General features: G+C 46.7%; 1 long non-coding RNA gene and 1 pseudogene across 1 annotated transcript in view; one reads left to right on the forward strand and one right to left on the reverse strand.

Annotated features, from left to right (window-relative positions):
* Window positions 1–15,580, reverse strand: part of LOC107128960 (uncharacterized) — a 136,971-nt gene that overhangs the window by 71,248 nt on the left and 50,143 nt on the right. The gene's annotated exons all lie outside the window — the stretch shown is intronic.
* LOC123572133 (U2 spliceosomal RNA) lies at window positions 1,934–2,069 on the forward strand (annotated as a pseudogene).

Genomic DNA, 15,580 nt, shown 5'->3' on the forward strand with positions numbered 1-15,580 from the left:
TGTGGAGTCAAAGGTGACCGCTTCCTCACTGGCTGGAATGCCCGCCAGCCAACAGGCAAACTGTGCAGAAGCCCCCTGCGACCTGAATATCAGGCACATCATGTGCCTGTGTCCCTCAAAGAGGGATAAGGCAGAGGAAAGTAGCCAAGGGGTTGCTGCACTGAACACCCCTGGTGCCCTGCCCTCCACCCTCCCCACCCACGCTTTGCCTCCAGCCGATGCTGCAGCCATCACGTGTGCCCACATCTCTCACTTTTCACCCTGGGGATTCCCGGCTGCCATTCCATGCAGGAGCACACTCTGCTGTTCTGCTGCCTACCCAAACCCAACACACCATGGGTAATCTTTGACCCATGGAGGGCAGGAGCCAGTATACAATTCCTTCCCTCTCTGTTCTTCAGCTAGACAATTCTTAGGACTCTTCTATGTGGCTTCTCAGAGGGTCCTGGCAGCCCTGAGCTCCATGGTCCACAGTGATGATGGGCTCAATAACGTATCCTGCATTGCTTTCTTTCCTGCCCTGTCCCCACTCTGTGGGGACAACATAAACTACCTGCATGCAAGCCTTTGTTCTGTAGCTCTGCTTTCTTGGGAGAACCCAAGCCAAGACAGTGGTCTTCCTGCTGTCTCCCCACCAGCTGTCAGGAGAAGTGGGGCTTACAGTGGCACGTGGGGCAGTTCTGTGGTCAAGAAGCCAGAGAGTTCCTGTCCCCTCCTCTCCTGGCTGGAGGCTGAACAGCTGAATGGGATGAATTTCTCTAGTTGTCATGTGGGAAGGGCCCTTAGCCTGATGCCTTCCAAATGAATGTACAATAGAACTCTTCTGCCAATAAAATCATATGCAGAGAGTGAATATTTGTTATTTGGGACTGTTGATCATCTACTCCTTTTTCCTAGAGAACCTGGTTTACTTCTTAGAAAAACACCTCATATCTCTGTGTGAGGTCTTGGTTGGAAGGATTTTTGGGTGACCACTGCCCACTTTGAAAGTCCAAGAGGTAGTGGCTTCTCTTCCTACCCCAGAGGCAGGCTCAGCCCACTGAAAGCCTTCTCCCTAGATTCAGTCTTAACAAGAAAGCCAAGACTAATGGCCTGGCTGGAAGACAGCCTGCATGATGGCAGCATGCCCGCCTGCTGGGGTTCCCAATCCAGCCTTTCAGAACTTTCTTGGCATTGTTTCCTCCAACCCCAAGCCTGGTCCTCCAGCATCTTATTGAATCTTTGAATAACTCTCTCTACCTCTACTGTCCTTTTAATTAGTTTCCTTTCTCTGGCTAGGGAAGTCTGATTCTATAGTTTGCAACCAATAATGCTTGCTGATACTCACAGAACCCTAATATTTAAAATGGATAAAAATAGAGATACTCTGTTGAAATGGGGAAGAGTGGGCAGGAGCTCCTCCCTTGAATCATACCCCTAACAATAGCCTCCCTGTTATCTCCAGAGTGCCACCAAGGCCTCAAAGAACTTAGTGTGAAACCCTTGGTCTCATCCCATCCTCTTTGTAGAAGCGAGGAAAGCTAAGCAAGAGAAGTCTGCTGATTCGCCAAGATCTCAGCACTGCTTAGTGATGGTCTTCTATTCCCAGAGCAACGGCCTTTCTACCACACCACGGTAGCTGCCTCACCAGAATATGGGAGACAAGGAGACACCACAGTGAAACTCAGGGGCCATGCAGAGATCAAGGACATAAAGTGGTCTCTCCTGTACTTCTCCCAGGTCACAATAAACAGCAGCAGCAGGACAGACAGCCTTGGAGGTCTCCTTCACGGCATCAGACCCATTCCTCATCTCTGGTCTTCCAGTCCGCTGGCCTATGACACCTTCAGGTCATAGTGACAGATATACATCTCAAAGTACTCTGCCAGCATTTCCCAAGGCATAGCTCCCAGCATCCTACACCGACAAGATGTTCTGTAAAAAAATGAGTCCCATTGCTTCACAGCCTTTTGGCTAAGATCAAGTGTAATATCTGCTCTTATCAATGTGGCCAACAAGCATATGAGAAAAAGCTCAATATCATTGATCATTAAAGAAATGCAAATCAAAACTATAATGAGGTACCACCTCACACCAGTCAGAATGGTTACTTTTAAAAAGTTAAAAATAACAGATAGCGGTGAGGTTGTGGAGAAAAGGGAATGCTTATATACAGCTGGTGGGAGTGTCAATTAGTTCAACCATTGTAGGAAGTAGTGTGGCAATTCCACGAAGACCTAAAAACAGGACTACCATTCAACGCAGCAATCCTACTGCTGGGTATATACCCAAAGGAATATAAATCATTCCATCATAAAGATATGTGCATGCATATGTTCATGGCAGTACTCGTCACAATAGAAAAGACATGGAATCAACCTAAATGCCCATCAATGATAGATTGGATAAAGAGAATGTGATATATATACACTATGGGATACAATGCAACCATAAAAAGGAATGAAATCATGTACTTTGCAGGGACATGGATGGAGCTGGAAGTCATTATCCTTAGCAATACTAATGCAGGAACAGAAAACCAAATACTGCATGTTCTCACTTATAAGTGGGAGCAAAATGATGAGAATCTATGAGCACAAAGAGGGGAACAACAGACTCTGGGGCCTACTTGAGGGTGGAAGGTGGGAGGAAGGAGAGAATCAGAAAAAAATAACTATTGGCTTAGTACCTGGGTGATGAAATAATCTGTACATCAAACCCCTGTGACATGAGTTTACCTGTATCACAAACCTGTGCATGTATACCTTAGCCTAAAATAAAAGTTTTAAAAACAATGAGTCACTTAATAAAATCTCTAATTTCCTAGATCCTAGGATGCACTTTCTTGCTTTTTCATGTATTAATAGTAAGTGCAAGGCTGTGTCATGAAGTGAATAACAAGTCCCCTGAAATCTGACTACCTTGGTTTGATGATCAGCTCTGCCACTTACTAGCCATCTGATCTTGGGCAAGGTACTTAACCATTCTGGTCCTCAACTTTCCATCTATAAACTAGAAATGAAAGAAAAGATCCAACTGTGTTAGTTCAAGATGAGATTAGACGTGCAAGACATTTGTTTGGGGAAACACCTGTGAAAGAGTATGGGGAGAAGTCAGAGGAGGCTGGAAAAGTTGTGAAACCTCAAATGTAGACCTAATTCCTACAAAAAAAAAAAAAAAAGAAAGGGAAGGAAGAAGATTGGGTAGAAATAGCCTTCCATTGCAGTGCAGTTCTAGGAAAGTTTTGGCAAAGTTTTGAGGAAGTTTTGAGACAAAGTCAACCATCAAAGGAGCCCTGCATCTCCCTGGAAGGGACCTACATCAGTATCCCTGACATGCTCAGTCATTGGCTGAGAGCAGCCTGTGAAAGCAAGGCCCCTGCCCAATGTGGAGGTGGATTTAGAATGCAGCAACCAGGGCCCTTGGTCAATTATGCTCTTGCAATAAGAGATCTGAGAAGTGCATTCTCAGGCCCCACATCCACCTCAAAAGACAGGATTAAGTGAGTCATTTTATTTAAAAGCTCTTAAAGTAGTGTCTGGCACATAGTAAGTATTCTGCATATGGTGCCTTAAAACAAACAAACAAAGTTATGAAATCAAGTTGCTTCTTAAAATCAATTTGCACACCTGATGTGATAGTGTTTCCTTTTGGTTTGAACCCTGGAAGGCTATTACTAACTCTGGATACATCTTACAATCAGCACATCTTGGAATTGAGGTAATAAATTTGGAAAACTTTGCAAAAGATATTTCTCTCTTGGAGATTTGTATTAGCAGACTAAAGATCCTGAGAGGTCCCCCAGTAGATAGACCTATGGACTTTGCTCAACTCCCTGTTTCCCGAACTTCTTTGGCCATAGACCTCTGGTTTGCATAACACTTCCGATAGATTTCTTTTCTTTTTAGTTAAAGAAGTTGGTTTCTGTTGCTTGCACCGAAATCCCAGCTGATACACATATGCAATCTCAGTATATAAAAGAGGCAAAAGTGCAATTGCTCTGGTTGATGAGAAGGAGGAGAACAGAACTGGAATTCCATGGAACACATTTTGCCAAATGTCGTGCTTTGCAAAGGCTGGTTGCTGCTATTTCAGATGATTCTCAGGTATTAGGTTCAGAGTAAATGGAGCACAGGAAACAAAGGAAGGATGGGAGATGGGAAAGGAAGAAGAAATGTCTCCTGATCCACCCAGGTCACCTTACCCACCTTGCAGCTTTTTCCACAAGGTGCCTGGAGTATACAACTGAAAAAGCCCTCACCTAACCCAACCCCATCACCGAGGTCAGCCTGACCAACGTCATCCCATAAGCAGAGCAGCTTCTCCTTCCAGTCCCCGAAGAGACATGAATACCATAGAATAAGAAAAGGCAGAAGATAAACATCTCCCCACTGTAACCAGTGGCTGAGGGCCATGAACAAATACAGCAGGAACTTTTCCCTCCATTCCACATTTATTATGTGGATTAATGCCCACTCCATGCCAGGCACAGTGCTTAGAGGTCGGGATTCAGGGATGCAAAGGTAGACTTTAGCGTTGGGTCTGACATCTTTTATGCACCATTTCACACTCTTACAGCCCACCTTTTTGTTCCCTCCAGAGCTGTGGCAACCCAAAGGTGCTTCACTTGTTTGGGGAAAAATATTTAAGTCTTCCGTGTCTTGAGTAGAGCATGCTGAGGTGCATTCTCTACTGCTCCTTAGAGGGACCCAGGCCCACATTGGTATCGCATTCATTAATGCACCTAAATTGGACTGCAATCCCTGTTGCCCTCTCCCCCAGCCCCCAACACCCTTTCCTAAAAATTACTTCTTCAAAATAAATTATCTGCATACAAACCCTTGTCTTATCCTCTGCTTTTCAAGGAAACACAAGGTAGGACTTTAAAAAAAAAAAAAAAAAACTCTTGTTTTGCATTAGTAGCAATTACAATGGCACATACTTCTATTAATGCAGTAACTGGAAATGAAACATGAGTCTAATGTCATTTTCATTTTAGAGAAGAGAAAAACTGTAGCACAGAGAGGTCACTTGCCCTGCTAAATGTCACACAGCTAGGATAAAGCAAGAACCAGGGTTCCCACATCTCCTCCAGAGCTGCTGTTACTAGATGAGTCAATTCAGGGACTGAGAGTCTCAACACAGCCTCACAAGTGAACGTTTGGAGTTCCTTTGGCTGGATTTTGAAGGATGCTTATTAATTAGCTAGATGAAGAATGGAAAAAAGAGAGGGTTGGAATAGGAATTCTGCCTGAGGGAATAGCAGAAGCAGAGGCGTCCAGTGAAAACTATTCAACAGGGTTTCTTCTGGAAACTAGTGAGCAGGGGCTTGCAGCGCCACAGGTCTGAGAAGACATAAGGGGCATGGTAAGAAATAAAGAAGAAATAAAGCAAAACATCATACAGGGCCATGTGGACTAAGCAGTTTGTTGACTTGTGGACACTAGGAATCATGGGGTGGAACAGTGGGAAGAGTGGGTGTATTAGTCTGTTCTCACGTTGCTAATGACGATACCGGAGACTGGGTAATTTATGAAGGAAAGAGATTTAATTGACTCACAGTTCCACATGGCTGGGGAGGCCTCACAATCATCGTGGAAAGCAAACAAGGAGCAAAGTCATATCTTACATGGTGGCGGGCAAGAGAGGTTGTGTAGGGGAACTCCCCCTTATAAAACCATCAGATCTCATGTGACTCACTAACATGAGAACAGCTAAGAAAGACCCCCACTGTGATTCAATTACCTCTCACCAGGTCCCTCCCATGACACATAGGGATTATAGGAGCTACAATTCAAGATGAGACTTGGGTGGGAACACAGCCAAACCATATGAGTGGGTAAGGCACACAGGGATAACTTCAGATTTGTGGATTTTGCCCTCAGTCAACTGGCCCGTATACAGAGCCTCACCATCACACGACCAAGGTCAAACTGTTTCCCCAAGGGAAACAGTTTTTGTTTTAGTTTTTGTTTTAAAAAAAGATAGTTCTTGTTCTCTTGGGAAGAGATGCATCTTGAATCTCTAACAAATAACTATTTAAGATCAGTGAGGGGCTAGAAAGGAAAGTGGTGCCCATAGATGGACTCAGAACCAGCAGTCTACCAACAAGCCTCCTCCCCAGCAGTCTCTTCAAGCTGTGGCCATTTCTGTGAAGGAGGCTGAAGAGTAGCTCTTCACTCCGCAGAATTAATTACTGAGGACCACAGGCCTTGTCTACACTTGGCGTAAAGAACAGTTTTTAACAAGTGATTGATCTCACACACACACACACTTGCAGCAATCAGTCTCTCAACAGGCAGTCTCCTCCTTTGCTGGTGAGAACATAAACTAGTGTGGGCTCTCTGGAGAGAGATTTGGCAGAATGGATGGAGAACCTTAACAGAGCTCGTACCTTTTGTTGCTACAGTTTCCCTTCTAGGAATTCATGCACAAGAATGCTCATTCTAGCCTCATTCGTATTAGGAGAAAATTAAAATCAACCTCGATGTCCAGCCATCAGGACTGAATAAATTATAGCATGTCCATTCAATGGAAACGAATGCAGCCATTAAGCAAACATAAGGTATGTGGTAGACTGCAAAAATAGCCACAATTATTCCCTTCCCCTTATCCATGCCCCTTGTAATGTGACTTGCCACGATTCCCAAAAAGAGGTAGAGTCTATTTTGCATCTCCTGGCCATGTGAGTCACTTTGGTCAACAGAATATAGAGAAATTGACAGTGCTCCTGTCCTCAGACCTCAAGAAGCCATGAGCACTCCTGCACTCTCTCTGTCTCTCTCTTCCCCCTCCCCACCCTCCTAGCCTTCTTGCTCTCGCTCTTGTTCCAGCTCTCAAAATCTTGACACTGACGTGTGCACAAGCCCAGGCTAGCCCACTGGAGGATGAGAGACCCCATGGAGGAGAGCTTAGCAGTCTCAGCTGAGGCCATCTTCGATCTGACTCTAACCAGCTAACCCTCAAATACATAAGGGAGTCACCAAGTTCAGCAGAGCCACCCACCTGCCACACTTGATTATAGACACACCAGTGAGCTCAGTCAAGATCAAAATAGCCCTCCAGCTGACCAGAGGTCTCATAAGCAATAGTAAATTCTAAATATTTTAAAATCAGCAGTTCTCAAAGCATGGTGTGGGGTCTGGGAACTCCTGGGGAGTCCCTAAGGCCCTAGTAGAGGGTCTGCAAAGTCCAAACTCTTTTGGTAATACTACTAGCATGCTATTTGCCTTGTTCACTCTCATGAGTGTACAGTGGACTTTCCCATAGGTTATATGATGTGTAATACCATTATTGCTTTGAAAGTTAATAGAATACATGTGTGTGCATTCTTCATTTTAAAATTGTCTCAGCTTTAATTTCCTATACAGTAAATATTGATAGATATAGCTGACCTAACAAAAGCTCTTTGAGGTCCTTAATGACTGTATAAGTGTAAAAGAGTCCTGAGACCAAAAATTTCTGAGAACCACTGTAAAACCATTGAGTTTGGGGGTAAATTGTATAAGACTTTTATACAAATATAAGCATGTAATCAAAACGTTAAGAGTGATCATCTCTGGATGATGGGATTATGGGAAATGTGTATAGGGATTTTTCCCTTTTTTATACTTTATCTGTATTTTCTAAATTTTTATAAGAAATGTTTTGCTTATATGAGAAATACAGCTTTAAGATAAAGTTGACTGATCTGTATAATCTTTAGAAAGAAAAGAGAAACCTCTCTTGCTCTGTGGGAAGGTCGCTCCTGTGGGAAGGTCTTGGCAGAAGGAAATAAACATGTTGAAGGCCATTCTCTGTAGCCCTGGTCACCTCCATCCAGAGAAAGTAGCAAAGGGATCCTGAATTTCCACCTCCTCGACTTCTAGAGGGCAATTTGCTCAGGTTTCTCTCTCTGTCCTCTTTTCAAATAAGAAAACAAGGACTCTAGTTCCCAGTGTAAGGATCCCACTCAGAGAAGACCCCAAACAAGAAGTGAGCAAGAGCCATTTTCTATTCCTGCCTGTGAAGAACCTCTAGAAGTTGACTGCATTCCAGCAGCGGTTGCCTAGGGAACACCAGTGACAAAAAGGAGCCGTGAGGACACACTAAATAACTTTAGCAACTATTTGCATTTGACAGATGTAGCCAGGGGCAGGGCCCTGCCTGGCTCCCTGTGGAAGCCGCAGGAGCCCCACAAGGAAGAGGGGAGCCATTGGAACAGTCATAGGGGAGCAGGGAGGTGGGTGAAGAAGTGGGGGACTTAACTCTTTCATTGCTCCTCCCCAAGCCTGCTGGGGCAAGGGTTTGTCCCACAAGAGATCCCCAGGGCTTTGTGGAAACCCCAGAGAATGTGCAGCCTCTTCCCGGAACTGGGTCCTCCCACACACCCCCAGCCTACAGCCCCCCACCCACTCGTCATTCCCCCCCAGTCTTGCTTCTGCTTCCACCACCAGGGAAGGCAGGTGACAGGACGGGCTGTGAGCTCCAGGCTCAGTCTTGCTGTGGCAGCTAATTGGGACGGGTTTTACCAGCCAGGTGAAAAGTCTGCGTGGAGAGGGGCAGTCAGCTCTCTGTTAACCCTGCTCCCTTTCTGTCTGCCAGCTCTCATTAGGACTAAGCCAGTCCCACGGAGCCCCAAGAGGAGAAGAGGCCAATGAACCAAGCCATTCCTGCCTGTGGCCTGGAAATCAGAGCTGCTTCAAGCAAGCTCTGTGGGGGCTCTTTAAGGTGAGCCCCAGTGCCCGGGCTTCCCACTCTTTGGCTGGAATGGGGACAAGACCAAAAACAGAAAGCTGCAGAGGTCCAGACCAAGCATGGCTTTTCTCACTGCCCCCTTCAAAAAGTTCTGGTCAGATCAGATGATATCAGAAATGATTGGCGCCTTTATTTCCCCCCTTTGCTTCTAGTCCCCCACCCCCTTTCCAGTTTGACCACATCTGTAGGCTCTGTTGAAACAGAGCCAACATAAACAAAAACAAACTGAAACCCAGCAGCCAGCGAGGGCGGGATGTGCCACCCATCTGGGCAGGCCACGTGCAGGGCTGAGGACTGCCAAGGCACACCTCCTGCTGGTAAAAGGCACCGTGTGGAGTAATTAACCTCCAGGCCTTGGTGAGTGAAAAGCACCACGTAGCCATGCTGGGTAATTGAAGAGGAAGAGAGGAGCGCTCTCCCAAGTGAACATTAAAATGTGTGCAGCTTGCTTGGCCCTCTCAAGCAGGATGGCAGTCGGTTGGCCACGCCCCATAATGTGAGGGCGTGGCCAACCGACTGCCATCATTTGTCTTCCACATTGTTGCCCAATCAGAACGGCTTCGGGACCCTTCGGCTTCTACGTATGCATGCGTAAAGAGACTTCGTAAAACCATGCAGGATTTGCTGTTTTATTTTTTAGTGAGAATGTCCAGAGCTGGCAAAAGCGGAAGAGAAATAAACACCGGTAGACTGCTAGTGAGGATGACAACTGGTCGACATTTCTGGAGGCCAGTTCCGGCTCCAAGACTGTTTGTGTGCATCTGTGAAAGAGACCCAGGTGCCATGAGGCTAGGAAGGCTGGAATTTTGCAGCTCTTTGCACTGAAACTGTGCTGCTTCCTTACTGATGCTGCTGGAGCTGAAAATCCACCATCCTCCAGAGCTCCAAATCTCTCCTGGCACCAGCTCCTGGTGGCCAGCAAGTCCTATCATCAACTAGAAGAAATGAATGACATGCTCTCTGCATCACACTCACTTAGAGGGGTCACACAGCAAAGCTGCTTAAGCCCCTAAAGCATTCGAGTTTAGAGATGTCTCCCCTTCAATTGACAGCTATGACTTTCCAGAAAACACATATTTTTAAAAAGCCCTACTGTGAGGTAGGGTAGGTTCTAGTATTCAATATACAGTACCCAGAGCTCCTTCTCCCTGTGATGTTGATGCTGTCAGACATCTGGTTTACCATGCAAGACACCATCCCCCATCATGGGGGTCCCCAAAACTGGACCACCATCCAAGCTATCAAAATTCATTAGTCCCATTAGCATATGTCCAAACTCAAATGTGGATGAGTCAGGAGACTTCACTTCTTAGAAGCTGCAAATAGACAACCAGAAAAAGGATTCTCATCTAATTCTGTTCATCTGGTCATTCAAATTCTGGTTCCTACTCCACCCAAAGCACCATCACATGAGTCTGGGAAATGACTGGATTACGCAGACAAATATATTCTCAATGTGTTCCTTGGGATTGTGGGATTAAGCTGATTTTCTGCCCTTTGCATCTTTCTTTGCACTAAAGACTTTCTGCTCTTCCAAGTGATCTTGAGCCTGTTATTTCATAAGTGTAGCAGACTGTTTGCAAAAGTGGCCAGAACTATTCTACCCTCTGTATCTGCAGTAAGCCTTTGCAATGTGACTTTGCTGCTTTTCCCATCAAAAGGTAAAATTTGTTTCTCCACTCCTTGAGTCTGGGCTGGCCTTGTAACTTGCTTTGACCTACAGAATGATGCAGCAGTGGCACCATGACAGGCCTAGGTCTAGGTCTGAAAAGGTTTTGTGTCCTTCTATCCTGGACTCCAGAAACTACCTGGGGTAGCCTGTTAAAAGATGAAAAGCTCATGGAACAGACACTGTCTCGGCTGAGTCAGCCTGGACCAGCCAGCCCTCAGCAGCCCCAGCAGTTAACCAGAGATGCATGAGTGAGCCTAGTCAATGCTGAAGAACCACCCAGCAGAACCCAGCTCAAACTGTGAGTCACACACAGCATCATGAGCTAAATAAATGGTGGTTGTTACAAGCCACTGAGTTTGGGTGGTTCTTTTTATGCAGCAAGAGCTGATACCATGAACTCCCAAACTAAGTGGAAGGGGTGTCCACTTAGCCAGTTAAGACCCAGAAAGTGCTGGCACAGAAGGACTGAGTGTTTTATTTATTTATTCATTTATTTACTCAAGGCCTAGTCAGGTAGTAATATATTCAGAACTTGAACCCAAGTGCTCCACTGGCCTGTTCCTCATTTGCATCTCCTCCTGAATGGCAGGTACTTGGGAAGCTTCCAGACAGCAGCTCCTGGAAATCCCTCCTGAGAGAGCCTGCTACATTTTCTTGGGGATCTGTCCAATTTCACCGGCTGCCACCCCACCCCGGCACCCTGCCTGCCTCCAACCCTCGGTCCACAGCAAACCCACATCCCCACCATCAGCTCCCTCATAACAACTCAGCCAGCACTGTCAGCTCTTTCCATCTGCACGGTTCCAGCAGCTCCATCACCAGCCAGCATCGCTCCCTTCTGCAGGCAGCAAGAGCAACGAGCCCCAAGAACATGAAAACGCTTCTTTTCAGTCACACTGAAAGAGATCAGTGGGTGGGCCCGTCCACTTGTCGGCATCCATTGGAGATCAAAGCAAACACAAGAGGGAACAGACCCAAAGGAAGGAGGAGGGAAAAGCCCCCCTCAACACCCTGCAAACCCAGCCAGTGGTTCTGAGGGGAGAAGTGGGAATAATCCTGACCGAAACCCCACCCCTCCCCAAGGAGCCCAGAGGAGAAAGGATGACAAAGAAATAGGAAGGTGGGGGGTGTGGGGTGGGAAGAGGAAGTAGCAGAAGGTACACAGGAAGGGAGGAGGGCTTGGAGGAAGCACCCCACCCTCTGGCAGCTCCCAAAGAGGGCCTTGCTCTATTGGGGCCCTCGGGGAAACAACAGGAGGGCAGGCAGCGCAAGGAGGGGGCAGCTGCACGCAGGTCCTGGCTGTGCACGCGGGCACCGGCTGCCAGCTGGAGGCTGCCCTGGCTGCGGAAGGGAGGGGGTGGTGCTTTTCTCTTTTCTCTAAAGAGTTGGAGAAAACAGAGCCCGGCCCATGAACACGGCCAGGCCCAATTTCCTCCCACCAGGCAAATTCTTTCCTGTGCTTGGGAAACACACCTGGCTAGAATTCTCATCCCATGGGCCAGGAGCTCAGAGCTTTCTGCCCAGTGGATGGTCACTAGGGAAAATAAAATGTGTGGCTAAAGCAAAAGACTCTGCTGTCAAAAGTCATCAGCAGGAGACACATGGCAAGCACCAAATTGGCTGCTCAGTGTGCCCTGAGTTGGTAGCAGTCACAGGAATGGTAATGGCAATAATAATAAGAGTAATCTAAGGGCCTGGTGTAGTGAGCATGTATGAGGTGCCAGGCATTATTTTATGGCCCCCTCACAACTCTATGGGGCAGGTATCCGAAACACTAACAGCGCCTGGCTCCTTAAACACGGTGCATTCTGGCCCGACTTCCCCTGCCAACATGTGCACTCTGGCCCAACTTCACTTGCTAACACCTGCATTGCTTTGCCTAAGGCTTTCTTCTCACTGGCTCTGCTGCCTCACCTAGCAGGCCAGCGGTCCCCAAGAATTAATATCACCCCAGAGCAGCCCTCAGCCAATGGGTGATGCAAGATCAATACCCTAGCTCCTCTGCTTTTTGAGTGGGATAACTCTCTGTGGGATCTTCAGGAACCCCCAGTGTACCCAAGGGCATTAAGCTCCAGTTGCCCATTGTGGTGACTTGCTTGATAATATGCCTAGTATTGGCTACCTTCTCCTCCCCAACTCACTTCCCCATGCCCCTTCTAGTGTTCCTGGGGTCATCTTCCAAATAAACTACTCACACTGGAATCCTTGTCCCAGGATCAGCTTCTGAGGGAATCCAACCTGAGGGAGGTATGGCTCCATTTTAGAGGCAAGAATGTCAAGGCTCAAAGGGTGTTAAGAACTCAGCCTGGTCCGCCTGACCCCAAGTGCTCTTAACGACTATTCTCTACCACAGTTACGATGATTTTTGTTGAGTCTTTTGAGTGCAAAGTAAACTTTCGTTCAGGCCAGAAAAAGCCCAAAGCTCACACCCCCATTGAGAGGGGCTTCTGGCATGCTATTCTGGGGTCTCCTGAGCAAACTGGAGCTAGACACAACTGGTTAAGAAGACAAGCTTTGACATCAGAAGACCTGGGTTTTCCTTCTGAAGATGCTACTTAGGAGTCTATGGCCTTGGGTGAGTCACTTAACCTCTCTGCACCTGAGTTTCCTTCTCAGTAAAGTGAGGATACAGAGGCTCCCTGGTGAGGTAGAAAATCCAAGGAGTAAGTTCCCAATGGCATGAGCACCTGTGAGAGAGAGGGAAGTAGTGCAGGCAGGACAGGGCCAGCCAGGGAGGTGTCCTTGGAACCAGCTTCAGTTAGGTTTGGGCAAGCTGCTTTCCCTTTCCCCTTTCCCCACATGGGTGAAATGGGTGTGTGTTGTGTCACTGATGACATGAGACCATGAAAGTGAGACTCTCGTACATAGGACAGAACTGCTCCTTCCTTTCTGGTCTTGTATCAAGGATTTGTGTTTAACAGGCTTGATCTAAGTCCCCAGAGATATTTAAATAGAATCAGAATTTAAAAAATCAACCTGATTCCAGAGCACTCCACGCAGCTGCCGGGTGCCCAATTAGCATCCTGAACTGTGCCAGGCAGTCAGCTCAGTGGATCTCCAGCCATGAACAGCTTCAGAAAAAGCCTCCCTAGCCGCAGGCCAGGCAAAGCTGGAGGCGCAAAGCATGGGGCACTGGCCAGAGGGTGGAGGCCACTTCTTGGAGAGAAGACACAGAGCAAAGAGCACTCCAAGTTCAAGGCGAAGCTTTTGGAGCTGGAGCAGCGGTTCTGAACTGGTGGAGCACAGCTCCCTGGAATGCCTGAGACCGTTCATGAGTGGGCCTCAGACCCTTCATGAGACAGGAGTCTCCAGCGTGCCCCTCCAGATTCACCTGCCATTTTTCTCTACCCTGCTCTGTGTCCTGGGAGGCCGCCCTGTACGGAGTCCTCTGGCTTCTTCTTAGTACAGTGGTCACCTCTTACCCATGATTTTAGTTACCCACAGTCAACCACGGTCCCAAAATATTAAATGGAAAAAAATCCCAGAAATAAAAAATTCATATGTTTTCCATTGTGCACCATTCCAAGTAGAATGATGAAATCTTGTGCTCTCCCACTCCAGCCTACCTGGGACATGAATCCTTCCTTTGTCCGTTGGATCCACGCCGTCTACAATCCCCACCCTCTAGTCACTTAGTAGCCCTCTTGGTGATCAGATCGACTCTCACGCTATCCCAGTGCTTGTGTTCAAGGAACCCTTATTTTAGTTAATGATGACCCCAAAGTGCAAGAGTATTGATGCTGGCAATTCAGGTATGCCAAAGAGAAACTGTAAAGTGCTTCCTTCAAGTGAAAAGATGAAAGTTCATGATTTAATAAGGAGAGAAAAAAAATGTATGGTGAGGCTGCTAACATCTATGGTAAGAATGAATCTTGCATCTATGAAACTGTGAAGAATGAAAAAGAAATCGTGCATTTTATATATATATGTATACAGATGTGTGTATATATATGTGTATTTATGTACATATATATGTGTACATATATGTGCATATATATGTGTACATATATGTGTGTATATATATATATATGTAGGGTTCAGTACTATTCTACGGTTTTAGGCATGCACTAGAGATCTGGGAACATACTCCCCATGGAGAAGAGGGGACTACTGGCAGGAGACTGGTGGGTGGAAAGAGAGAGGCCAGGGTGCTTATTGCATTGCAAGTTGGCAGCATCCCTCCACCCCAGGGCACACTCCTGTCAGGCAGCCTTCTCTCACTCCTCTTTCTGGCTCCTTTCCTTGCCCTGTTAGCCTAAGGGTGAGAACAGCTCCCAGCTGGTAGCCCCAGGGCAGTAACCAATCTCTTGTGGTTTCCCTAAATCTTCCAATACCCTTCCACTGGTGCCTTCATTAAACTTTCTTTAATTACACTATTTGAGTATATCATCAATTCCCTGCTGAGACCCAGATACAGTCACCAAACTTGGAACAAAATATAAAGTATATTTTTGCCACAACTAAGCTTATAAACCATGATGGGCATCTGTCTCTGTGCCAAGCTGAGCGGGTCATGTGGTGCATCTGCCAAGACGCCATTTGGTTGCAAATAACAGAAACCCTGATTCATGCTGCTTTAAATAGAAAATGGGGTATTTTCTCACCTAACAGAAGGTCTGAAGGAAGGCAGTCGCTGACACTGATTTCATTGATTTCAGGATCAACCTCTGTGATTCTCTAGGCCTTTCTCTTGTGGACACAAGACAGCTGCTTCAGCTCCAGGCAACTCATCCATGCTCAAGCTGGGAATAAGTTGGCCTTATGGCAAAAACCGCAATTACTTTTGCACTAGCATAAAAGCATCAATCACTTCTGTGCAGGAAAAAGGAAGATTTCCCAAATGCTGCACCAAGAAGACTCACAGGCTATACCTGGGTAGCCCAGCCACTCTGGCTGCAAGGAAAACGGGAAGAGAATTATACAGCATTCAATCCTCTGGAGGGGGAGGTATAAAGGGAAAGAGAGTCTGGAAACCGTTTGAGGGTAAGGTAACTCTTCAGCAGGGTCTTCCATTGCACCAAAATGTAACAGAGGTACACCTTGCAATCGGTACAAAGTAAGAAGCACAGGTGAGGGGCAAGTCAGCCTCCCCATCTCCCATTTCCTGTGTTTACCGGTAAGCACGAGTGAGACTTTTGCTAGTCAAGGCAGTAAATGATCCTATTCTACCAGCAGCCCTGTCCCTTCAATTGT

This window comes from Macaca fascicularis, chromosome 2 (genome assembly GCF_037993035.2).
Source record: "Macaca fascicularis isolate 582-1 chromosome 2, T2T-MFA8v1.1".
Lineage (NCBI taxonomy): Eukaryota > Metazoa > Chordata > Mammalia > Primates > Cercopithecidae > Macaca > Macaca fascicularis.